Source organism: Caretta caretta, chromosome 1, assembly GCF_965140235.1.
Source record: "Caretta caretta isolate rCarCar2 chromosome 1, rCarCar1.hap1, whole genome shotgun sequence".
NCBI classification, from domain to species: domain Eukaryota; kingdom Metazoa; phylum Chordata; order Testudines; family Cheloniidae; genus Caretta; species Caretta caretta.
Genome location: NC_134206.1, coordinates 328724822 through 328751790, shown reverse-complemented (window position 1 = coordinate 328751790; position 26969 = coordinate 328724822). Strand labels below are relative to the sequence as shown.

At 42.5% G+C, this 26969-nt stretch overlaps 1 protein-coding gene across 4 annotated transcripts in view; it reads left to right on the top strand.

Annotated features, from left to right (window-relative positions):
* The window catches only part of LHFPL3 (LHFPL tetraspan subfamily member 3), a 399978-nt gene that overhangs the window by 16735 nt on the left and 356274 nt on the right, over positions 1-26969 (top strand). The gene's annotated exons all lie outside the window — the stretch shown is intronic.

Sequence of the window (26969 nt, the reverse complement as noted above, 5' to 3'; positions counted from 1 at the left end):
GGTATAATAAAGAATCTTCCACGCCTTCTTTTGCTGGATCACCCAAGTGTCTTTATTTACAGTGTTCATGCAGTTCCCAGATCCCCCAACAGCTAGTGCCCCACAGACCGTGCCCAGGGTCTCCTTGCTTTGGAGGCTTCCTTCTTTGGTAAGGAGATAGCAATACCACCCTCCTGTCTCCTCCCAGGCTAGCCTCCTAATTGAGGTTTGCCCAGGGCTTTTATAGCTCTCTTATGCCTCAGCCCAGCTGTCAGTACTTAGCTCAGCATGTTCTCTGAGCCAGCCCTCATTAGGGCTTGCAGCTGGGCTCCCTGCTGAATACCTCAGTCTCTACTCCTGGCCAGAGAGCAGGCTGTAGCCAGCATTTTGGCAGGGCCTTAAAGGGGTTTACTTCTGCCCTGCCACAGGGGGCTAATGTCAGGGTGTCCCCCTCCCCCCTGCTCCTGCACCCCGCTTACTCCATCTTCCACAGAGCAGGGTGGACACACGACAGGGCTCAGGACAGCGGGAGCTTCCTGGCAGCAGCTGCCATCACAGCTTGCTGATTAACTTAAAAAGGCAGTGTACTTAAATGGGGTCAGGTACTTAAAGGAGCAATGTGTATCTCTCTCTCACACACAGGTGTGTCTCTGTCTCTGTTTGCCATGCTGTTTCCCCTCCCTCCATTCGTGCTGCCTTGTAGAGCGTGAGGCTACATTAACAACGAGTTAACCCTTGAGGGCTCAGCTGAATTCTACTTCATCATTTAGCAGTAAGACATTCCCTGGGAAATATCCCATCCTCTGACTTCACCCCTCAACCAAGCTTCACAATCATCATTGCTGTGTACCGGTATTAAATTGTTTGTTTAAAACTTATACTCTGTGTGTGTGTGTGTATGTATATATAAAATAAAAAATAGTCTTTTGTCTGGTGAAAAAAATTTCCCTGAAACTTAACTGTCCCTATTTACATTAATTCTTATGGGGAAATTTGGATTCGCTTAACATCGTTTTGCTTAAAGTTGCATTTTTCAGGAACATAACTACAATGTTAAGCGAGGAGTTACTGTATATGGGAAGTTTGAAGAGTCGATGACAGGGCAGAGTTAAGAGTTGTGCCCTAATTTAAATTTATCAGTTTCCTGGATTTATAATGTTTAATTTGGGGGTAATTACACCATCCCTGTAATGTATTTTATTCTTAATTACTAATATGTACTTCCAAATTTAGCTCCCTCTTAACATAGTTTTTGTCTGGGATTAAAATAAAGACATAGCCTTATAAAGTCATGTCTCTGAAAAGTTATAAAAAAGCACTGATGTTTGTACTATACAATATCGTAGCCACTATTAATTCCCATATTGTATTTCATTCTATCCACAACTCACTACACAATTCAAATGTACTAACCTACTGTATAACCAGAGGAATTAAAGCATCACTCTATGGTTAATACAGTATGATGAGAGAAAATTCATCTTTATGATACAAATGTAAGGCTATCATTGCACAGTCAATTTTATACACAGTGCACTCTCTTTAAAGAAGGATGCAAGTTAATTTGGTAAATAAGACATTGCCAGTGTATAGCCAAATTAGGATATAATGACATAGAATATGGTGGGAGTTAATAGATACCGTAGCACTGTAGATTACAATAAAAGTATAGTGTCAGTAAAATGATTTGATTAGTCTGCAGCCAGTACGCCAGATCGTTACATGCTGTAAAATGCATAGCCAGGTATTGTATAACAAGATCTACGGCAGGAACTGCACTCTGCAGCAAATTACAGAGGGAGCCCAGACTGTAAAATTGAGTACAATATCACTCTTTAGATGGTACAATGTATTATGAGTCTGTAGCTAGAATAGTATGGTGTGAGTCAGTTCCCAGAAAAATGGAAATCAGGAGCCAGTTGTCCTTTGTGGCTCTGTCTACATTAAAAGTAGTGTGTGATTCCCCTGCTCATGTACACGTACTCTCATTGAGCTAGTGTGAGTGTAAATAGCAATGTTGCTGTGGTAGCATGGATAGCAGCAGCAAAGGCATGGCTGACCCCTGCCTTGTACACACCTACACGGTTTTCAGCCAGGTTTGTACTTGGCGTGGCTCAGCCATGCCTCCGCTGGTACTACAGGTGCTACACTTCTAGTTACACTCGCGCTAGCTCGATGACCGGTAATGTGAGCCTGAGTATGTGAGCAGGAGACTCACATCCTTGCTTGTAGCGTAGACATAGTCTGAGTGATTAAAGTCCAGAGAAAGGGAAGTGTGGTATGTGCACATCTACTGTGGTACTCTGATAAACTGCCTAATTATAGTGACTAAGCAAATGGCCTATTGATACTTTACTAATCTCTTGTCCACTTATCTTATTAAAAAGCCCCAACCCGCTGGAGACTCCAAACTGTGCACTTGTGTGGGACTACATGAATCCTAACATTTCCACACCCTCATCTTCTGCCTTTCCATCCCCTTCCATTCTGTTCTGCTCACCCCCGGTTGAATGCTCTCCCTGTCTAGACTCTAAGCTCTTTGGGGCAGGAATTATCATTTATTGTATGTATGGACTGAGCCCAACACAGTGGGTCCTTGATCCTGATTGTGACCTCCAGTCTCTACTGCAGTACAAATTATAGTAGTAATAGTAAGCTATTTTTATGTTAGTGGTGTCTGAATGGTCCGTTGTGCACACAGTAGCTGATCAACAATGGCAGTAAATGTGTGTGCAATAGTAGGCCTACTGTATGACTTGTGGGCACGTGTGATTGGATGTATAAACCCCACACCAGTGCTGAAAGGGTTAAAGAGCTGCTGTGGGCAAGGCTGGCTTTGCCCCTCCAGCCCTGTCAGTCATGTCAGAGGTGGAATAAAAGCTTAAAAGCAGGACGTTCCAGACAGTTGAGCAACTCTGGGAGAGAGCAGATGGTGGCTCTACAGCCCCCAGGAGAGACTCCTGGAAGCATTCAGGGGAATTGCTTTCAGGAAGGCCATTCACCAATCCCCCTGTGGCTACAAGGAGACAACTGATTCTGGTGTACCAGCCAGGTAGGATAGGTTTGTCAAGTCCCAAGGCGAGCCGTTAGGCTGTTGGTACCATTACCCTCTACCCTGTAATGGAGACCGTGGTGGATCAGGTGGTCTACTGGTTAGCATCTTTAGCACCAGCTTCCTGTGGGTAGGGTTTGCAGTCCAGTTTCTCTCTCAATTAGGGGTGCAGTGAGGTGGGCAGGAGACTTATGGCCTTCCTGTAGTAGGAGCACTTGGTAGGGGAGCCTGGGCGCCCCCACTCCACCAGGTTCTGACCTAGGGCCCCCGAAGGGTCAACAGTATCTGGTTCCCAAAGGTGCCTTCTGAGTTCCACTCCATGGGTCACTTCCTACCATCTGCCTTTCTCCAGCAGCCTCCAGTCCAATATGAAGGCAAAAAGAAAAAGCAACCAAACTGTCAACCCCACTGGGCTCAACATGCAATCTTCCTCCCTTGGGAAGGCTTCTCCAGTACCCTTGTCCAGAGCCTTCAGGGAAGGTTTGTCCTCCTCCCTGGCCTTCCCCATTCTGAGCTGGGTTGCTCCCTTTTCAACCCTTTTGCCAGTTGGCGCATGCTCTGAGGGTTGGGGCTGTCTGAGCCCAGTACTGTCCTTTAACCCCTTCAGGCCCAGCGTGGGGTCTGTACACCCCATCACATACCCTTTCGGAGCTAGGGTATCTGGGACCATAGTAAAGGGACAAGGAGAGTGGGAGCCAGGCCCAGGAGCCCTATCCCTTCAAACACAGTCAGGCTATTTGACTCAATTTTGTGTTTTACAGACTCCTGCTTAGATAGTTGGGCACTCTAAGGATTTTTAAATGTCCAGACAGTAGTAGGTACCCGTCAGCAGCCCAATCACTGACAACAAGTCACGTTGCCTTTCTCTGCCTCAGTTTTCTTGTCTGTAAAGTGAGAATAATGATACTTACCTCCTATGAAAAGTGTCATAGGAGAGTCATGATATTTTTAAATTATAATTATTTTTATTATTAATTACTTACTTTTATTAATTGAATGCAAAGTTTTGTGTGCAAACTTCTGGCCTACTTTGTAGAATGTGGCCACTTAAGCTTATAAAAACTCAGAGATCACCAGGCAACATTTGACAAGTTAACACACCGCATATGAATAGAAAATGCATGAAATATGTCAAATACCATTGTGTGGTATGTGTGGGGAAATACTGAATTTTCCATGGCAGGCAGTTTTGCTTAAAAATAAGGAGCCGCTGAATGTTTTGTGCATTCTTCAAGAATACAGTTGATTGTTTATCAGAAGTTATGTTGACTTCCAACTAGAACAATGCAGAAATATTGATTCAGTATATTTTTGTTACATATTAAATGCTCTAAAATTGTTTGCTATGCTGCAAGATACACAATGGCGTAGAAAAAGAAGAGAAATTGGCCCATTCTGTTAAAAGGCTGCTCCTGTTGCTCTATCCATAGTAATCAATGTAACAAATGAAAAAACTCTAATTTCCGTGAATGGGAAGTATAAGCGGGGTCTGAATGAGCTCTCCCCTGACATCTAGTGATGGGCCAGGGGAAGACACTTCAGGAGCAGACTGTGTTTGCATAGACACCCCTACTCTGCCTAGGAGCGAAGCAGATGGAGCTGCTTTGCCAAAATGATCAATTTTGGCTGGTTTTGGGTTGCAAATCACCCTAGAATTTGAATGAAGGGGGTAAAAAGGGCAGCAGAACAGGGCTTAGCATGCCCTGATTGAGAGTGGCACCCTAAACTGAACCTCTCTTGCTAAGCAAGGGTAGAGATGCCAAATCCCAGCAAAAATGAGTGGGTGGGAATAGGTGTGTCAGAGTTCCCTCCCCACTCTGAGGTACAGATGTGGGGACCCGCATGAAAGACCCCCCGTAAGCTTATTTCTACCAGCTTAGGTTAAAAACTTCTCCAAGACACACATCCTTCCTTATCCTTGGATGGTACTGCTGCCACCACCAAGTGAACTACACAGAGATTCAGGAAAAGGATCACTTGGAGTTCCTGTTTCCTCAAAATATCCCCCAAACCCCTTCACCCCCTTTCCTGGGGAGGGTTGAGAATCATATACCAACCAAATAGGTAAACATGGTGAGCACAGACCAGACCCTTAGGTTTTTAGGACACTAAACACCAATCAGGTTCTTAAAAGCAGAACTTTATTATAAAGAAAAAAGTAAAAGAAGCACCTCTGTAAATCAGGATGGAAGGTAATTTTACAGGGTAATAAGATTTAAAACACAGAGGATTTCCCTCTAGGCAAAACTTTAAAGTTACAAAAAACAAGAATAAACCTCACTCTTAGCATAAGGAAAATTCACAAGCTAAAACAAAAGATAATTTAATGCATTTCCTTGCTATTACTTACAATTTTTGTAATTTTAGATCTATTATTTCAGTAGAAGCTGGATGACTTGCTTGGTCTCTCTCTTTGTCTCGAGAGGGAACACACAGAGAGGACAAACCAAACCTCCCCCCACCCCCCAATTTGAAAGTATCTTCTTTCCCCATTGGTCCTTTTGGTCAGGTGCCAACTAGGTTATTTGAGCTTCTTAACCTCTTACAGGTAAAGGAGGGCTTTTATGCTACCCTTATCTGTATGGTTATGACAAGGTGTTATTAATTGGTGGTGTGGACTGTGCTTAAAACAGTCCTGGGAACCATGTAATCTGCTTCTCTGCAGTGTTTAATGATAGAGCTGATTAGACTCAATTGAGAGTCGTTGTGTGTAGTTTGGGTTGCTTAGAGAGCTGATATTGCTGCTGAGCAGATCTAGGGGCTAAGCCTTAGACCTTGTGTGGGATAGTTAAAGACAATGCCAAGACTTCACTGGCTGTGAGGTTCTGCACTAGCTGCTGAAATCTATAAGAGCTGGGTTAGGTGGCAGAATGTGGTGATGCAGGAGCAGCAAGCATTGGTGGCCAATGGTAGCAGAAAGCAGCAGCAATCAGCAGTGGCATTGCTCAGTGCCTGCTGGGTTCCCCCTTGTGGGGGAGGTGAACCTCTGTGAATGCACCTCTGAACTCCAGGTCTTAGCTAATCAAGGACAGCCAACTGTGAATGGAGTGCAGCAGAGGGAGAAGGGAGTGGTGTGTTAAGAGATGTTCGTTGGTCAGACTTTCATACTGCAAGGTGAGAAACTGAGGCAAAGCACACTGCCCAAGGCACTATGGGTGGGTGTTTGCCTGTGGTCACATGGTTTAGAATTGTGGTTGTGGTGTTTTTCCAAATTAATGTTGGGTCCCTTTTTTATCTTAAATTTTATTTTGTTGTACACACAGAGAAGTATTGCCTCTTTGAGGTGCCCAGGGGTGGTGTTTAGTTTTTCCAGATTACTGAGTGGGGGCTCAAGCTGGTTCTATTTTGTGGTGGTAAGAGAAACCCCTAGACATTGAATCTGACCCGTGTTGCTGCCAGCTCTATCTGGCAGAAGGGTTACAGAAGGACAAACAAAATCAAACATATTTATGATGGTACGGCATTATGTGCAACCAGCTGTAGGATGACAAGCAATGGCATACATATACCGACATATTGGATTGTTATTCAAGACAATATATTCTGTATGTTTATCTTTGCATTAATGAGGGACTCGGTTCTGTTTTGACATCTGTCACATTGCAGTCATGACGTTGCAGTTACAAATTTGAGAACAAAATTCATGGGCATTATTTCAACCTCGTACTCTGTGTACAGAGTACAATGTGTGTGATACTACAAATTCAGTCCAGCCAGCCTTTTCCCACTGATAATAGGACTTGAATGACCTGGTAACATTCTAATGTTTCACGTTCACAAAACAGATCACATAACTTGAAACACATCAATTCAGAGGCCCTGATCGTCAGTGGGGCTGGCTCCAGGGGAGAGTGAAGAGTGATTGACAGACACCTGTGGTTTAGTCTCCCATGTTCTTGGTCACTAGGGCACTATGAGGAGTGTTGTACTTCCTTTTTTGACTGTCTTTCTTATAAAAAAAGCTACCAGAATGGTAGCTTATCCAGGTATATAACACATGACACATTTACTCACGGTAGCCGTGAACATCAGCACAGTAATCCTCCTCTGCGTCTACACTGCTGAGGGATTATTCAAACACTGTTTTTCATCATCCCCTTCGTATCATTGCATTGTAGATTTTCTGTCAGTGAGAATTGCTGCAGAGAGCAGAGGTTCAGTTGAAACCTGGGGAGTAAATGAGGCTATTCAAGCACATTTTGGAGCTGTTCAGTTGCAGACACCAGCTTAAAGGCCCAAGAAGATTCAGCTTGTGACTTTCTTCTGCTTTCCCCTACTGCCCAAATGGCTCTGTGTGCCAGCTGAGGGGGTGGGTGGGGACAGTGGTCAGCCCCCAGGGAAAGTGATGATGATGATGATAATGTGTCATAACTGGGCCAGGGCAGTAAGAATGTTTGCAGACTGAGTTAGAGGAATAGCAAAGGGTGGTTTTCTGCAAATAGGTGGAGAGAGGGAACCTGCTGTGTGCCCTCTATGATCAGTTGTGGACCTTCTCCCTTAGCTGGGCAGGCCAGATCTTTGAGATTTTCAGTACACTCAGGTATGCTATGAGCTAAGCCAGAGTGAAGAGCTTTTCTCTTTGTTGACGACTGGCCCTAGTTAATCAAATATCTTCCTCACTTTTTGATGTGTATTTGCTCTTTCTGAGAACAGTCTGGTACACATGAGCTAATTCTCCTCTTCAGGGGTAACATAGATGCCCATGAGGAAGTATAGGTAGTTTAGCACTAAGGGAATTTGAAAGTAAACATCATTTTAAAGTCTACTACAGTTGTGGCTGTTGGCTGCCAGAGGGGACCTCAAGGGATTCCACCTTAAACCTTTGACAGCAACTGTGCACTCACTTGAGATGCAGTGCTATATGTCAGATCCTGGGTATTCTGGGATCAGGGAGCAGCCTGGAATGAGTTCCTGTGAATTGTCATGGATTTTGTATTTACAGATAGCACCTTATCCTAACCAGGGCTATGCTCAGGGTTTGGTTTTGTTTGTATTTTTGCTAGAAAGGTTGATATGAGACTGTGACTAAAGGGGTCAGAAAGAAACTCCTGTGAAATAGCCCTCCTTTACAGTACTGAAAGTACCTAAATATCTTGCTCTTACAGTGACACGCATCTGATGGAAATTTCCTAACCTTCCCTCTAAGAAAACGAGAGACAGGAAGTGATGGAGTTTTTGCCCTTAACTGACTTGTTGAAATTATGGCCTGAGGGTGCTGATCTGGGGAAGGACTGGCCACTATTCTTGAGCTGTGATTGCCATGCTTCATAGGGGGATTGTGGATGGAAACTTCAACCACAAGTATCTTGAAGAATCCACTCTGGTGCTCTTTTGCCAGCAGGCTGAGCCAGGAAGGACAGTTTTATAGTCTGACGAATTGCTGAGAGGAGCCATCCAGACTGCTCTTTATGAGCTGAGAGTCTTTGAAGGGGACTTCCTTGACCTTTATTTTGTCAATACAGCTTCTACTCCATGGCCAGAGCTAGAGAGCCCTTCTGGCAAGAAGCAAAGTATCCAGAGTGTTGGCAGCCAATTTTATGGCATATTGAGTGATGTCATTAAGGGAACTGATAGCAATCCATCATGTAAAGAACAGCTTCAGCTGTTCCAACATATGGGAAGAGATTTAATTCCTTACCTTCTCAGATGTCAGCTATCTGTTCAGTGGCGGTCTGGGAGAGTTCGGAGGCACGGAGTGATCCTTCCTGATTATTTTGCTGCCAGCTCAGTTTTTCTCCTGGGAGCGTCCTTCCAATTTATGGCCCAGAATGTCTGATAGAGAAGCATTTATATTCAGGGGAATAGTTGAGAACTTGGTGCAGGGTGCATTACTACATTTAATTTAGACCTGGAGATCCAGGCTTACAAGCAGAGGGTGTACCCTTTAGTGTGAGTCACTGGAGTAACTTTGGTGTCTGGGATGGATCAGGCAATGTATTCTAATGTACTGACAAATGAGAGGAAAGGAAGGGAGCTTTCTTTCTGGAATTCCACAAATAACCAGCATAAGTACAAGTACTCTTCCTGATTAAACTTAGTCCGGATTTCCAGCCTTTTAGCAACATGCTAATCAGGTAATTTCAGTCTTCGGAAGATATTTGGTCTGATGACTTGCACTCTCTTGTCAGCCTTTGTTTCATCTGAAGATGAATTAATTTCACCCTCTGTAGTCTCCCTGTGAGTGTGCGAGAAAGGGGATAGATCTATGGCAAGGGGCCTCAAAGAGAACAGATCACTAGAAGCAGAGAGAGGAGAGGCAGCTCTTTTGCCTGCTGGAAAACAGCTCAGCTTTTTTTGTGAAGTTCAAGGCTGGTTGTTCTCTGCACTCCAGGTCACAGAAAAGAATTACTGAGTAGGAAATTCTTTAAAATTGTGGCCTGGAACTGCTGTGTCTTTTTGCAGTACTGGCTTCTCTTTTACTGTAAGAAGCAAGAAATCTGTCTCAAAGGTGCTGCAAGCAAGGCCCAGAGTCCGCTGGCTAGGGAAGAGCTCTGCCCTTCCTCTCTCCCTGCAGATGGGAGAGAGACGTGAGGTGGTCGTAGGCCGATGATGTGAGCTGATAGCTCCAGTTATTCCCAGAATGGGAGACTGACATAGGCTCTTCCTTCCTCCTGTGGGAACAGTGGTCAGGCCCTGCAATATTCTAGTGTGATATGCTGGCCAGTGTCAGAATAGCCTAGAGTGACTCAGTTTGAGCCCTGCCAATGTTCAGAGAAGTTCCCCCCACTATCAATTAATTCATAGAGTTTAAGGCCAGGAAGGACTATTAGATCATCTAGTCTGACCTCCTGTATAACAGAGGTCATAGAACTTCATCCAGTTACTCCTGTATTGAGTCCAAATATGGTAGTAATTGTTCAATTATTTTGCAAGGCACTGCAGTTAGATGTAGTGGCTGCTGTTTGTCAGAATCAGTCTTTCCCTTTCCCTTGGAATTTTACTAAGTTTGGTTCCCTCCAGACTTTCCCTGGTTCCCTCTTCTTTGAAAAATAATTGTGTGTGGTTCCATAAGTGCTGTGGGTATAATTTTTATAGGTGAGAGGATGCTTTACCCTGTAAATAATGGTTTAATAATGCTTAGCATTCAGACAAAGTTTTTCACTCATAGATCTCAAAATGCATTACAAAGGAAGATAGGTATTGTTATAATTATTTCAGTGGTTTTACACTCTGGAAACTGAGAAACAAAATGGTTTGGTAACTGTCCACTGTCACATTGTGTGCTGATACCAGAGCCAGCAATAGAATCAAGGTACCCTGTCTCTCACTCTGTTGTCCTATGCAGTGGGCCTAACCAACCTGGTGTAGCCTCAAAGATCAGTCCTGCAAAGTGATGAGCATCTCCACAAGGTGCTGAGCAAAGGAAGTTGAGGAATAACTGTTCAGTTTGTAATGACTCATGCTGCCATATGGCAATGCCCATTTCTGAATAGCTCTTTGAGCTTCCTGTGATGGACTCCTAGGAAAATGATTGGGATGTTACTCTCAATATAAGTAGCCAGAGGAAAGAGTAGAGCCTGCTGAATGCAAGTACACTAAACAGATATAATATAAAATGAGGAGGAATTGATAGCTATATGAACTAAAATGCGACAGTTGATGAAAATTTGAATTCTAAAACCAACCCAGTATTGATAACCCCAAGCATTCAAACATAATGAGTAAGGATCCCCCAAAACATAAGGTTGGCTTAAAAATAATAAGATTTTAAAAATACTAATACATTTCTTAGAATATTAGGGTTGGAAGAAACCTCAGGAGGTCATCTAGTCCAATCCCCTGCTCAAAGCAGGACCAACACCAACTAAATCATCCCAGCCAGAGCTTTGTAAAGCTGGGCCTTAAAACCCTCTCAGGATGGAGATTCCACTACCTCCCTAGGTAACCCATTCATTTGTTTTTTAATTTTCCTTTTTGGTGTTTGAGCCTTTAAGATTCACACTGTGAAACTTTCCTCCACAACCATAAAAGTTAGAAATGTACTTTAAGAAAGAAAAAAAAAAAGCTGAAATTATCACATAGCCATGGGACTCCAGGAGCTGGAACTTAAAAAAAAAATCTATCAAATATCATTAGACTCTTGATAAAAATTTCAAGAGTGAGCGTCAGTGTGGGCAACCTGAAAGCCATTTCCCAGTCCACAAAGGAGGACGGTGTCCTTTTGGTTAGGGCCAGTAAGCAAAATTTAACCTATACTTTGATGCTGAAGACCCTCAGCCAAAATCTGTGATATTTTTGTTACTCAAACAAGAGCACTCTTACACTTTATCCAAGCTGTTGACAATTTACAAACAGCTCCAGAAACTCTAGGTAGCCAGGCTGAGCTCTAACAGTGATATATTTCCATTTTTTTTTAAAGTAGGAAACAAATAGCTTGATTTGGGAGAAGTATTGGAAACCTAGGGAAAATGACATGGCTTACCAAGAAAAAACAGGCTCTTATTAAGAAAAATTGGAGTCTTGTAAAGGACAGATGTGTGGAAGGAAGGATAAATATAGCTTCAAGAAAATGATGTTAAAACTCAGCAATAGCACAAAGGGGGGTTGTGGCAAAGTGGAAAAAACCTGCTTGGAGAGGGAAATCTGGCTACATAATGGTTGTCTATATTACCTGAGGTTAGAAGCTAAAGCCAACTCTCGTCAGTTTTTAAAATAAATCATAACTGTATAAGTTCAAATAAGCTACAAGACTTAATTCTTTATCATAAGTGTTCTCTAAAATGGAATATAAAGTTAAATAAGATCTTTTATATCCAAATATCATTTTCCAGGGGTATGTTTGTATATTTTTTAACTTTCCCTGATTGAGAGAAATCTCGTCAGTATTTTATTAAAGAACAAGTAGTGTCTTGAAGAAGAATAACTGATAAGTAGGGCCCTACTAAATTCAAGGTCCATTTTGGTCAATTTCATGGTCATAGGATTTTAAAAATTGTAAATTTCATGACTTCAGATATTTAAATCTGAAATTTCATGATGGTGTAATTGTAGGGGTCCTTACCCAAAAGAGGGGCGGGGGGGCAAGGTTATTGTAGGGGGGTCACGGTATCGCCACCCTTACTTCTGCACTGCTGCTGATTGTGGTGCAGCCTTCAAAGTTGGGTGGCTGGAGAGCGGCAGCTGCTGGCCTGGAGTCCAGCTCTGAAGGCAGCACTGCTGCCCCAGCAGCTCAGAAGTAAGGATGGCATGGTATGATATTGCCACCCTGACTTCTGCCCTGCTGCCTGTGGGGCACTGCCCTCAGAGCTGGTTGATGTACCTCTTGGAAGACCCCTGCGTTCTCCCAGGGGTAGGTGTACTACTGATTGAGAACCACTGGTATAGGGTAAAAGTACCCCAAAGACCAGATTTCATAGTCTGTGATATGTTTTTCATGGCCGAGAATTTGGTAGGGCCCTACTGATAAGTGACTTTTTCCTCTCTGTACTCGGCAAAGTTGGACTTTGTTATGCTGTCTGGATGAAATATTCACCATAGTACTGACCCTTTGCTTGTACAATTTGTCCAGTATTTGCTTGGAGATGTTTAGAAGTAGTGCAGCAGAAGATCCCTTGCAACAGCCAGCGTTTGCTGTGGATTACTCTTCGTTCTGGTATATCTTGGAGGTGATTCATTGGATGAAGTGATGAAATGGCTATATATCTTTAAGTCTAGCAATCATTTATGAGTGTGGTGGAACTGAGTTTCCTGCACTAAGTAGGAAAGGCTCCTGCCATTTATATTTAAGGAGAAATAAACTGGAAGGCATGAACCAGCTCTAAGCGGGGCACATTTTGAAGTTTAGAGTTAAGGCGTCAGGGCGTTAAGGTGTTGCTAATTTTTTGCTTCTGTTCAGTTACTGAGAACAGAGTTCCTGGGGTGAGAGAGGAGCTCCTCCATCCTTTTCTCGGGTAACATTGAGGGCTTGCTGGTAGGGGAAGAATCGTATTGTGGCAACAGTACATAGAATCAAGAGCTCTCACTTCTAGCCCTAGCTCTGCCATGCATTTCTTGTGTGACTTGGGACAAATAATGTTAAACTTTGGATACTTATATTTTTCCATCAGCAAAACAGAGGTGGTGATGATGATTTGTACTATGGTAGCACATAGAGGTCCCAACTGAGACCAGGGCCACACTGTACTGGACACCATACAAACATGCAGTGAGACACAGTTCCTGCCCTGAAGAGCTTACAGTCTAAATAGACAAGACAGACAAGAGTGGGAAGGAAACAGTGACACAGTTAATGGAAGTGACTTGACCAAGGTCACACAGCAGAATTGAAAATAGAACCTAGCTCTCTTGTCTTGCATTCCAGCCATTGGACCATGACGCCTCATGAGGGCACTGGGAGCATTAATTCATTCATTCCTGTAAGGTGTTTTGAGATGCTTGAATGCTGGTCCAAGAGGTGGGTATAGCTAAACCACTTGGTAATAGCAAGTATAATATAATTAAATTTAATATCCTGGTTTGTGGGGGACACCAAAGAAGCCCACCACAGTGGCATTTTATTTCAGAAAGGTACAGTCTCAAAAGTGAAATGCCTGCAAGCTGCATGGAAACTTTTAAAAAAACACCATAATGAAGGCTCAAATTATCCCCCAAATTAAAATCATGGTAAGAGGACCAAAAAAGTGCCTCCATGGCTAAACAACAAAGTAAAAGAAATGGTTAGAGGCAAAAAGGCACCCTTTGAAAATTGGAAGCTAACTCCTATTGAGGAAAATCAAAAGGAACATAAACTCTGGCAAGTCAAGTATAAAAGTATTAGGCAAACCAAGAAAGAATTTGAAGAGCAATGAGTCAAAGACTCAAAAATCAACAGCAAAAAAATGTTAAGTACATCAGAAGCAGGAAGCCTGCCACACAATCAGTGGGGCCACTGGACGCTTGAGGTACTAAAGGAATACTCAAGGAAGACAAGGCCATTGTGGAGAAACTAAATGAATTCTTTGCATCAGTCTGCACTGCAAAGAATGTGAGGGAGATTCCCACACCTGAGCCATTCTTTTCAGGTGACAAATCTGAGGAACTGTCTCATATTGAGGTGTCATTAGAGGTGGTTTGGGAAGAAATTGATAAATTAAACAGTAATAAATCACCAAGACCAGATGGCATTCATCCAAGAGTTCTGAAGGAATTCAAATATGAAATTGTAGAACTACTCACTGTGGTATGTAGCCTATCATTTAAATCAACTTCTGTACCAGATGACTGGAGGATAGCTAATGTAATGCCAATTTTTTAAAAAGGCTTCAGAGGCGATCCTGGCAATTACGGGCCGGTAAGCCTAACTTCAGTAGCAGGCAAATTGGTTGAAACTACAGTGAAAACAGAATCATTAGACATATAGATGAACACCATTTGTTGGGGGAAGAGTCAACATGGCTTCTGTAAAGGGAAATCATGCTTCACCAATCTATTAGACTTCTTTGAGTGGGTCAGCAAACAAGGACAAGGGTGATCAAGTGGATATAGTGTACTTAGACTTTCAAAAAGCCATTGACAAGGTCCCTCATCAAAGGCTCGTGAGCTAAGTAATACTCCTGAGGGAATTCTGCGCCAAAAAACTTAAAATTATGTGCACAATATTTTAAAATTCTGCAAATTTTATTTGTCAATAAATGTGGTTCCAGCATGGCAGTGGGGAGCACAGGCCACTGGCTGCATTAAGGTGGGAGATCACCCTGAAGCCCCCACATCCTCTGGTACAGAGACTTGGCAGTGAGGCTGCACCTGACCTTGACACAGTGCAAGGGCTGGGCCTGCCCTAGCAATGCCCTGGGACCCTTTCTCCCTGCGCCAGGTGCACCAGGTGTGGGCAGGCTGGCTCAGCCCAGCAGGATCCAAGTGTGGAGGGGCTTAGTGTGGGGGGATCCAGGTGTGAGGTGAGAGGTTTCTGTGTGGGACAATCTGGGTGAGGGTGGCTCAGTGGGAGATCTGGATGTACAGAGGCTTGTTGGGATGTTCCGGGTGCAGGCGCAATGGGATTCTGCAGGGGATCCAGTTGAAGGTGGTTGGGTCTTGGGGGGGCTGGGTGTGGGGAGATGGGACTCGGCGGGGGAAACACAGGAAATATGCAGGGGGCGGGGGAAGCTTTTCTGGGGGTGTGTAGTCCCACAGAATTCCCCAGAAATAAAAGTAAGCCATCATAGAATAAGAGGGAAGGGCCTTTCATGGATTAGTAACAGGTTAAAAGACAGGAAACAAAGGGTAGAAATAAATGGTCAGTTTTCCCAGTGGAGGGAGGCAAATAGCAGAGTCCCCCAAGGATCTGTACTGAGACCAGTGCTGTTCAACATATTCATAAATGATCTGGAAAAAGGGATAAACAGTGAGGTTGCAAAATTTGCAGATGATACAAAATTACTCAAAATAGTTAAGTCCTAAGTAGACTTTAAAGAGTTACAAAGGATCTCACAAAACTGGGTGACTGGGCGACGTTTAAAAAAATGGCAGAGGAAATTCAGTGTTGATAAAGGCAGAGTAATGTACATTGGAAAACATAATCCCAACTATACATATAAAATGATGGGATCTAACTTAGCTATTACTACTCAAGAAAGAGATCTTGGAGTCATTGTGGATAGTTCTCTGAAAACATCCTCTCCGTGTGCAGCAGCAGTCAAAAAAGCTAACAGCATGTTAGGAATCATTAGGAAAGGGACAGATAATAAGACAGAAAATATCATAATGCCTCTATATAAATCCATGGTACACCCACATCTTGAATGGTGCATGCAGATCTGGTCACCCCATCTCAAAAAATATATATTGGAATTGGAAAAGGTAGAGAGGGGAGCAACAAAAATGATTGGGGTATGGAACAGCATCTGTATGAGGAGAGATTAATAAGGCTGGGACTTTTCAGCTTGGAAAAGAGACGACTAATGGGGGATATGATAGAGGTCTATAAAATCGAGACTGGTATGGAGAAAGTGAGTAAGGAAATGCTGTTTACTCCTTCTCGTAATACAAGAACTAGGGGTTACCCAATGAAATTAATAGACAACAGGTTTGTTTTAAACAAAAGGAAGTACTTTTTCACACAACGCACAGTCAGTCTGTGGAACTCTTTGCCGGGGGGTGTTGTGAAGACCCAAACTATAACAGGTTTCAGAAAAGAATTAGATAAATTCCTGAAGGATAGGTCCATCAATGGATATTAGCCAGGATGGGCAGGGATGCAACACCATGCTCTGAAGTGTCCCTAGCCTCTGTTTGCCAGAAGCTGGGAGTGGACAACAGGGGATGGATCACTTGATGATTGCCTGTTGTGTTCATTCCCTCTGAAGCACCTGGCATTGGCCACTGTTGGAAGACAGGATGGATGGACTATTAGTCTGACCCAGTATGGCCATTCTTATGTTCTTATAAAAATGCAAAGTGTCATTGTTATTACTATTATAACTATTTTTAAAATTTGTCATGCTTGCTTTAAATCTGTATTTCTGCTACTCCCACTGAAAATCAATCTACAGTCTATACTGGTCAAGTTGAGTTCAGAAATCCTGTGCAATAGCATTCATGTCTCCAGCATGTAGGATTTCCAATGCACAAAGGATTTCTTGAGATTTAAAAGAAAAGCAAACCCAATGTAAAAATGACACGAAGACTGTGGCACAAAGCAAAAACCTAAGGAAATTCTGATTTTAGTTTTTTTTTCACTGCACCCTTGATTTGTCATTGTACCCTTGACAGGTATAGGTATTATGATTATGCCTCTCAGACATCTCAGACCTACTGTCCAAATCTTAGGCATATGTTAGGGATGGAGTGAAAGCCTGATTTAGAACTGTGTTAGTATGTGTCTCTGGTGCACCTTGGTACAGCTCAGCTCTTGGACCAGTTAATCCATGGATCATGAGCATGACACCATGTGCATACTAAATAACGCTGAAGCTCACTAAAAACTCTTGTGATGAATACTGTGCATGTATAACAACAGCTTTTCTAATGTTAACTCAATTTTTCATTTTTTTTACTATAAAAATAACAAAGGTCCTAGTGCCCTTATGGACTAATGGCTATGAAATGCCTTTTGTGAAAAGGAGCATTTTAAGAATTTGGTTTAGAATCATGTCCTTAACCACATTTATTCTATTCATCTGACATAAATATAGCTAAAATAATTTAAGTGGGAAGAAAAAAATTCTTGCTTGTGGGGTTTTGGCTCTAGCTGGAAGGCAGTGTGATCTTAGTGTAGGAGACAGGATTTCCTAGATTCTAATCACAGTTTTGACACTGACTTTGTGTGGCCTTGGGCAAGTCACCCAACATCTCTGCCTTGGTTTCCCCATCTGTAAAACATGGCTGTGAATTACCTCTTCCCAGGAATGTGGAGCTCCATTAGTTAATATTTTCAGAGTGCTTTGTAAATCAAGACATAATACTGTGCATGTCTGTAGAGCCTTTGATCTGAGAATCTCAAAATGTTTTGCAAACGTTCACGAGCTAAGCCTCCAAACACGCCCAGGAAGAAGGGCAGTAGTGTTCCTATTTAATGGATGAGGAGACTGAGGCTCAGAGAAATTAAGACCAACATTTTAAATTTCCAGGACTAAATTAGGAATTTTAATAAGTAACCTGATTTACAGAGGTGTTGAGTACCTGAAGTCCACATTGAAATCTGTAGGTTCCCAGAAAATCAGGCCAGTTATTTAGGGTGGCTAAATATGTATCTAGATGGGTGACTAAAATTATACAAGTTTAAAAATGTTGATCAGGGTTCCACAGGGAAGATGTGGGACACCCAGGAATAGAACCCAAGTCCTCTGACTCTCACTTCCGTGTCTTAACAACAAGATCACTCTTCTAGGAATGTCAGTTGTTATTAACTATCTTTCACAACAGAGTTATAAATCTCTCAGAAGAAAGGCTTTTGCTGGAAATCTAGACATCAGCCTAACTAGAGCAGTACAAATGGCTCCAATATAAAAACATAGCACAGCTTAACCTAGTATCCAGTGAACTGCTTTTGGTGAGGTGTTATTTAGCACTGAATGACCTTTTCCATCACTTTCTTTCTATGAATTATAAATAGAAATGAATCCAAGATTATCTAAAGTCACAATATTCTGGTGCTGCTGACGTAAAAATATATAATGCAATGTGTGTCATTCAGAAATCTTTAAGTTACAAATCCTGCCCCCTTCCCTATGCAGAGGACAGGGGGCCTAAAAGTAGTAGAGCCAGAGAGGTTCTGCTTCATGAGGGTGGAGGCAGGGTTTTGGGAGCTGTGTAAATCCCCTGCATGCTGTGAAGGACAGCTCTGCAGATGCTCCTCACCCTCAAGCATTATAGGTATGAGGTAAGGCAGAAGAGGATTAGGAGCTGTGCCAGTGGATTTGTGACTACCTAAATCCATGGCTGTACTCCTCCCATGGAGGAAGAGTGCAGTACCCATGGGGCCATTGCCGCTGCAAAGCTGTAGTAGTAGCCAGGAAGTGGCTCTTCTACTGCACCACAGCCTGGGTGAGCAGCTTCCCGTCCCCAGCCCATTTAGTTGCATTGTGTGCTTTCAGTAGAATTTGGCCTTATTAAAGGGCAGCTTTTCTTTCCCCCTCAGACGCCTTATTCTTAGATTTTTAATCTGTATCCCACTGTCATAGCAGCCATTTCTCATGCACTGGAATTTTAAAACTTCTCGTACCATACCTATGGTATCTTAGGTTTTATTTCAATCGCTAAGTCGGATGTTAGATTGGGGGTGGGGGGGTGAGATTCATATAAAAGACCTTCCGTAGGTCAGCGGGGAGGACTGTGGGGACACTGGAAAATAAAAGGGGGAGGAAGGAGTAGAGCTGATGCCCCAGTGCCACCAAGCAGTAATGATGCCTCAATGGCATCAAGCAGCAATAAAAAGCCGATAGGGCAAAGAGGGACAGAGTTTCAGAGCCATCCTGTAAGGAAGGAGCTGAGAGACAGGAACAATGTGGTGATTTGAAATTTCTATAAGTTAGCTGGAACTGGAAGAGAGAGAAGCTGTTTAAGCAGTAGTGTTACAAGTGTAAGCTGCCTCTGTAGCTTGCCAGCCTATATTTATTAAGTTTAACTGCCGTAAACATTAGACATGAAGCCAAACTCTGCCCTCCCTCTCGAGTAACACCACTGAATGCACCAGTGGGTGGTAGGATTGTGAAGACAGAATGAGGCTGCTAGGTGTGAGATGCCAGTCTATTAAGTCTGTGACATCACAACTACTTGAGTTCCTTCTTCCACACTAGAGTAGAAAACGTGATGCTTTTTGGGGTTCCCTAAGGTGTCTGGGGAGAATCACTGTCACCTGCACGAGCTCCACTCTTTCCTGCTGTAGGCTAGCAATTTACATACCCCACTTCATTGCATTTGAGTGCCTAGTCTAGGGGTGGGCAAACTTTTTGGCCTGAGGGCCGCATTGGGTTTCTGAAATTGTATGGAAGGCCGGTCAGGGGAGGTTCTGCCTCCCCAAACAGCCAAGCATGGCCCGGCCCCCGACCCTTATCTGACACCCCCCTGCTTCTCGTCCCCTGATCGCCCCCAGATCCCCCTCCCCAATTACCCTCCGCCACCCCATCCAACCCCCCCTCCTTCCTGACTGCCCCCCCGGGACCCCTGCCCCCATTCAACCCCCCTCTTCCCTGCCCTCTGACCACCCCGACCCCATCCACAGCCTGGCCCCTGACCACCCCCCTGCATTGTGTTTAAGGAGCACGTGCACCGCGATCCTTTCTGCCAATCCTCAGATGAGCAATAAGTAGACAGAAGGACTTCCTTCACATTCTCTACTCCTTGTGCAATCTGACAGAGATAGAATCTGGACTTTATGATACTGCCCTACTTTATAACTCACATATATTGACAAAATGTGAGGCCACAGATTTCCTGCCAGTTGTTATCCTTGATAATAAATATCCCCTCCAACCACACCTATAGTTGTTGCCAACCACCTCACACTGGAACCCCTATGGGATATCATCAAACAATTACAACCACATCCTGAAAGAAGTTTTTCCTGAGCCCCCCCTTCTGGCCTTCAAACAACCCCCCAGCCTCTCCAAACTCATCATCAGAAGCAAGCTCCCCACAGACCAGGACACACCAACTCAAAGTGGCCCCAGACCCTGCTAGAACAATAAATGTAAAACCTGCAGACATATCTCTACTGCTACAATGATCAATGCTCCCCACAACACACCTTTCAAGATCCATGGGTCCTACACATGCCTATCACATGTGGTGTACCTCATCCCCAATAACAATGTGAAACCAGACCATCACTGTGCTTTTGAGTGAACTCTCACAGAAAAATAATAAAAGACAGAAACACCACATCACCTGTGGGTGAACATTTTTCACAAAACGATCACTCCATAGCTTCCTCTCAGCCCTCATCCACCTGCACAACACCTTCAAGAACTGAGTCTGGGAGCTAAAATTCATAATTTAGCTAGATAATAAAAAACAGGGACTGAATAGAGACACTGGATTTATGGTTTATTACAACAATCAATAACTCACTTAACCACCCCCATCTAGCTTTCTCCCCTCTTCCCCCCCATGACTGGTGAGATGTTAACGGGCTACTTCATCTTGAATGACCCCTTGAAATATGTGTTAACTGCTTATGCTACATAGTCTGTTCCACCTTGTATTTAGCTGTGACACTCTGAGTACCTTTCCCAGATCTGAAGAAGAGCTCTGTGTAAGCTAGAATACCTTCCCTTCCTTCCTTTCCCCACCCTGTGCCTATGTTCATATAGATGCTTAGCTGAACTATAAATAACAATGTGTACATGTTTAATCTATTCCTGGGCCCATTCAAAAGGTAAGTATGAGACTTAATCATCTGTTTTATGAATGGAGGTGGTAGCTCTGATTCAGTGCAAGTCATAGATATACCTTATCATTGACCAAACAGTTGGGTTGCACTCAGTTAGCCTGGCACGGTTTGACCTGAGTTTGTGATGTAAAACAATGCTGTGATTGATTATTATTTGTATTTTGGCTGTGCCTACAATGTGGTAGGTGTTGTATAAACGTAGGAAGATGCACTCCCTGCCCTGAAGAGTTTACAAGGTAAGATGACAAGTAAAAGAATGAAAGATGAGGAAGTGTGATAAAATGTAGAATCAAAGGTGGTTTTCTTTTTTCTTTTTAATATTATACCTACTATTCCCAACTGCCCCTTTACTCGGTCATTATTAGGGGACTAATTTCTTGTTGGTATCACAGTAGAAGTGAGTCTTTAGAGGGATTTGAACAAGGAAACAGTAACCTTACAGACTAGTTCAGGGAGGGTGCCCCATGTGCCAGGATGGTAGCATCAAGTGTCTGAACTATTTTAACCTGTTTTAATAACTTATGACATTGGATCTCTCAAGAATTTTTACTTGCCTTGGAAAAGGCTAAAAGTAGCATTCATAATTCTATTGTGAAAATGAATCATGGGTTAGCATTTTCCTTTTGACCACTGCTTTACCCTTTATTGTCTAGATCTAATAATTCACCATCTAGTTGAATCAAAGTGCTGCACTAATTGTATGATATGAATTTTGCAAAGCTCCTTCTCTTCCCCAACGGTCTTCACCTGTGGAAGCCTATAGAGACCAATTCTCTTGCTTCTCTTATTCAGTATCTGTTGGTGGCTAATGGTAAAGACCATGAGATACTGTGGGATCTGATACCATTGGTATGCAGGTGGTATCCAACTCCATGTATCCTGCACAAATGCAAGAAATAGGATTCTTGAATGAAGCAAGGACCTGGATGAAGAGAGGGACTGACTGACTGTGAACTCATCATCCCGGCGCTCTGAATGCTAGTCATATTCTGGGTCCATTTCAAGGTCCTTGTCCTTATGCTTAAGTCTCTGACTGGGTTTGGGCTTCGCTGTCACAGTGACTGCCTCTCCTTCCAATACCCACTACATCTGCTATGATCATCAAGCACACGCAGGCTCATGGAGCCCAGGCTTACATTTGTGACAGCTGGAGCCAGGCATGGTATCAATGGAAGGCCCATGATTATGATACTCTCTTTCGCAGCTCAGTCGCTGGGAAATGTCACCACCACCTTTAGGGTGTGTTGCACAATGCACCTGTTTAAGCTGGCATTCCACAAATGCCTGTGTAGACCGACACTCAAGGTAGCTGAAAACAAACACCAATAGGTGATCACTACTGTAAGGCACCGTGATCCAGAGGAGAGGACACTGGTGTGGGACCCTATTCTTGGCTCTGCCATTGACCTACTGTTGACCAGGGGCAAGTAACATAACCTCTGCGTGCTCTGTTTTCCCTCTAAATCTTTGTCTGTCTTGTCTGTTTAGACTGCAGGCTCTCTTGGGCAGGGATTGCCTCATTCTGTGTGTTTGTACATCTAACACAGTGGGACCCTGATCTGAGTTGGGGCCTCTAAGCACTTGTGTAAAACAAAGAAGAAGAGTAAAGAGAGTAAGTAATCATTTTAAGGGGACGGGGAAAGAGTGTCTCTTTGCAGAGATAACTGATACATATTGTGTAGAAGTGCTAATAATATGGTGATGAGAGATTGTAACCGTGCCTCAGTGGGTCACAGGTGGAGGATGCCAAATTCAGAATGAACTGCTGAGAAATAGGGCAAACACAACCCAAAACTGGTGGTTATTCTTTCATAAGATATACCAAACCAGCAACAAAAGTAAACTCCTGTTTCACCACACTAGCTAACAAGAAGTCATAAAAGCAGTTTCCCTGGGCATTCCACTTCTTATATCACCACCAAAAACACTGGATTCAGAAATGAGTGGTTCTTTACAACCAGTCTCATCAAATAAACAGTTATTCTGATCCCAAAGGACCAGCCACACACCCAGATCAATATATAACTTAAATCTTACCCAAAAATCACGCTGATGCCAATCCTTTAGTATCTTAAAAACTAAATCTTTATTCATAAAAAGAAAGAAAGGTAAGAGTTAAAATTGGGTAACAGAATCAAATACATACAGTAATTGCAAAGTTCTTGGTTAAGGCTTGTAGCAGTGATGGAATAAACTGCTGTCTTAATAAGTCTCTGCTTGCTTCCAAATCATTGGAAGGACCTCAGTCCCTTGGTTAGAATGCTCCCATTAGTATAAGTCCACAGTCCAGAGATTTGAGAAGCACAGAGGCAAAATTGAGAGGTTTCCAGGGCCATTTATATCCTCTGCCGTGTGGAGGGAAACCCATTGTTTTAAACAAAAACCTCAGCACAGGTAGTGGAGAATCACAGGTGACCAGATAGTGTTTGGAGTCATATGGGCAAGTCACATGTTCATGCCCAATTTCGCTGAGTCATTGCAGGAAGCCATTATCTATATTCCAGACAGCACATTTATAGGACAGTCCACTCAGTGTAGATGGGCATCTCCCATGGTCTATTGTGAGTTAAGTGTCCTTTTGATGGGTCACTCAATTTGAATAGCCCCTCCAAGATGTGCTGGCTAACTACTTCGTGGGCGTTACCCAAGGAGCAAACATTTGAAATCCAGGTATAGAGCCAATATTCATAACTTCAAATACAAAAATGATACATGCATACAGATAGCATAATCATAACCAGCAAATCATAACCTTTTCATAGATACCTTACATGCCACATTTTGTACAAGATTTGTTGCAAATATATAATAGTGGTTGCAACAATGATCTATATAGTCACATTTTAATCAGATAACATCACAGGGATATAGAAAAGCAAATAATAGAAATGCATAATAATGTTATTATAAATGCTAAAGCTCTGCACTGTACTGTGTCCATTATTGTCCTTCTCCTTCCTTCTACTTATTTTTCTTCTGTTTATTTGTATAAATGATTTTAAGGAGCAAAATTTAACAAGCTACAAAGAATGAAGTTCAGCAAAGAACCAGTATGTGCCTTACAGCTGACATGAGCTGCAGAAGGCATGTATCAACAGCCTAGTAACTTCGTTCTTCTCTGAAAAGATCATGCTACTTACAGACTTGCATCAGCATCAAGGTTAAATAATAATTGACTTCCAAATGGGACAATGAAGCTTCCAGTACTCACTGTCAGTCCTTGGAGCTTATTTTTCTCCTACACTGTGCCTAGAGACTATATCTGAAGTAGGTAAGATTACTAGAATCAGGGTGAGATATGAGAGAGGCTACAATCTATGGCTGAAATAACATAGATTGCTTTTACCTGGATTTCTCTCTGTTGTTTACAGGGGGAAGGGAGCAAAGGACTGTAGTGCCAAAGGATTGCTGACTGCATGAGTACTTATCCTGTGCCGGGATTTAGGGAGAAGTGTGTAGTTGTGGTAGGCAGGTCAGGCTATGCTTAGTTAGGGAGCTAGAAGCCAGAGAGAACTACAGGATTTATTTACAGTAAGATGAATATAATCTCCAACACTCCTTCATGTTCATTACAGCAGATTTCTGTCTCTTCTCTACCATAAGAGAAATTTTATGTATTTTACAATTTAACATTGACTAAGAAGGTTCCTCTTGTATTCGAGTTTCTTTGTGTGCAGGACCTGCATGTAATCAGTTTATTTTATTAGCAATTCAGGTGTGACCAGTGGATTTTTTCTATATTATACTGGTCGATATGCTGCCAGTTTTGTGGCAAATAAACATTTTTACAAACAGTAGGGAGTTTGGAAAGTGCATGTGGTGGATGTTTATTACTCATCTAGATTCATCTTTCCCACCTGTAAATGGTTGTGAGTGGGAGACCTGGAAATGAAAGCAGAACTGTTCAGCAAGATAAATAAGTGAGAGGTGACAGTGAAACTCATGGTTTTAAAAGTAAAGTGCAGCATCAGAAAATCCAGCAAACAGTACTTGGAACAGAATGTCTGGGAATGAGGCAGATGAAAGCGAAGCAGCTATGGTGACAAATACATTGAAATAAGTAAAGAAGCAGCAACAGAAGTTGAGACATACAGGTGAGGGGAAAAAAACATTTAGGATTCGGGAAGGTATGGGGAGAGAGATGGGGAAAAACCCTATTGCCTAGAAACCCGGGGCACGAAGTAGTGCTGTTGGGCAAGTAAGTATGACAGAGTTCATGCTTGTAGTGCAAGAACAGCAAGGGGTTCTGGGAAACACACTTGTTTACATTTTTAAAAACATGAAAAATATCTGTAACACTACGAACTAGATTCTTCAGTATTTTAGGTAATAAAGTTTCCCATATTAGTTTGAACCAACCGAGGATAATGCTAAAGGCCCTGGACCAAGTAAGCATTAAAAACATGTGGCACAGAAGAATGTGCTAGGCATATGAGAAACTTAGACATAAGTGGCATTTCCAGAGTTCATGGAAAGCTAAATATCCTTGGGTTTCATGTCTGTATTAGAATTGATGCCCTACGTGTACATGATCACTCTGCTGCTCATGTAAAATGCATGGAAGCAGAAATGGTGTCTCTATCCCAAGAAGTTCATATTGTTGTTTTACTCCATAAAATACACCATGAAGGCATCATAAATTTGTCACCTTGTTTAACTCCATTTACAGTCAAATATAATTTCAGTTTTAGAGTGTTTGAAATACTCTACAATTTGCAGGCCAAAAGACCATTTAATCTTGAATTAAACTGTATTAATAATCCTGGAATGAAACACTTTTATAGAGGAAATTGCAGCATCTCTTACAACAGTGTCCCCAAAATACCGACAGAAGGCTAGGTCTATTGCTGGCCTTACGGGTTGATACTGACAACAAAGAGACTGCTTTCCCATGCTCCACAATTATCTCTGCTGACATAGTAGACTTAGAGTCTGGAACAGCTGGCCATGTTAAACAAAAAGTTAAAATACTTTTAGGAGTTGTGGGTATCAAGGCAGGAGAGCTCAAATCAAAATTGTTTGAGCAGTGGACACAGGCAGCTCAAATAGTATGCAGGCCAAGTTTAGATGAGATACTCTCCATGTTGTGAACTGTGTCAAACACTACCTTCAGTGTGCTACTCTGGATCCCCAAATAATTACCTATGTCATAAAAAGTTGAAATTGATATTTTCAAATTATATTTATGTTCCAAAAGACTATTGCAACTTCAAGTTTTTGCTGATGTCTTTGGAGGCAGCTGTAGCTGTTTCAGACGTGGCCACCCTGTACACTGGGTTGCTAGTGAAGCCAAATCACTGATCAAAAATGATCATTTGGTTGTCACCCATTTGGAACATATGGTTGAAACTGACTAGGTGCTGATATAGCTTAAGTTAGGGAACATTCTTTAGGAGATCAAGACAGTCAAATTTGTGAACGTGTATTTCCTGGTGGACTTAATCACCAGTGTGAATGAAGTTTCTTTTCAAGAAGAGCATCTCTTGTTGTTCAAGGCTTTACAAAACCTGGACAAGTGCTATGCGTGAACTCACAGCATTGAAAGACAATCCTGGCCCTTATATCTGAAAACTTATCCTTAGGGATGGCAAATTCAGAAGAGTAAAGATTTCTGGGCAGAAATGGGAGTAGTACTGTCCTCATTGTCCTATAGCATTGCAATGTCAGAACGTGGGTTTTCCAACAACAACAAAAAAAAAAAAAGCCCACACAGATACATGCAGCAAAGCACATCCCAAGTTTTAATAAAGGTCCATGTGAATTGCAAGGTATAGATGTTTTCCACAGCTAGAGGGCTATTCTCTACTTTCTTGAAGGGAAGCCAGAAACAACACCCATTCGTGGATATAGTGAAGATGTGGCAGCAACACCAGACAGCACTAGTGGAGGACTAGATTGGAGCAGTTCTGTAAAATTGAACATAGGTTTCCAACCAGATGGATGTAAACCTTACTGTTTAGGAATTTGAATTTTTCCTTAAATTTGAACTAAATTATTGCGTAGTATCAGTTCTGACACTCACACTCACATTGGTGATGGGAATTTGATTTTACATTAAAATAAGGACAAAGCTAAACACTTAAGACTATGTGAGAGACAGACATACTAAAAGAAAGAGAATAAATATTATAT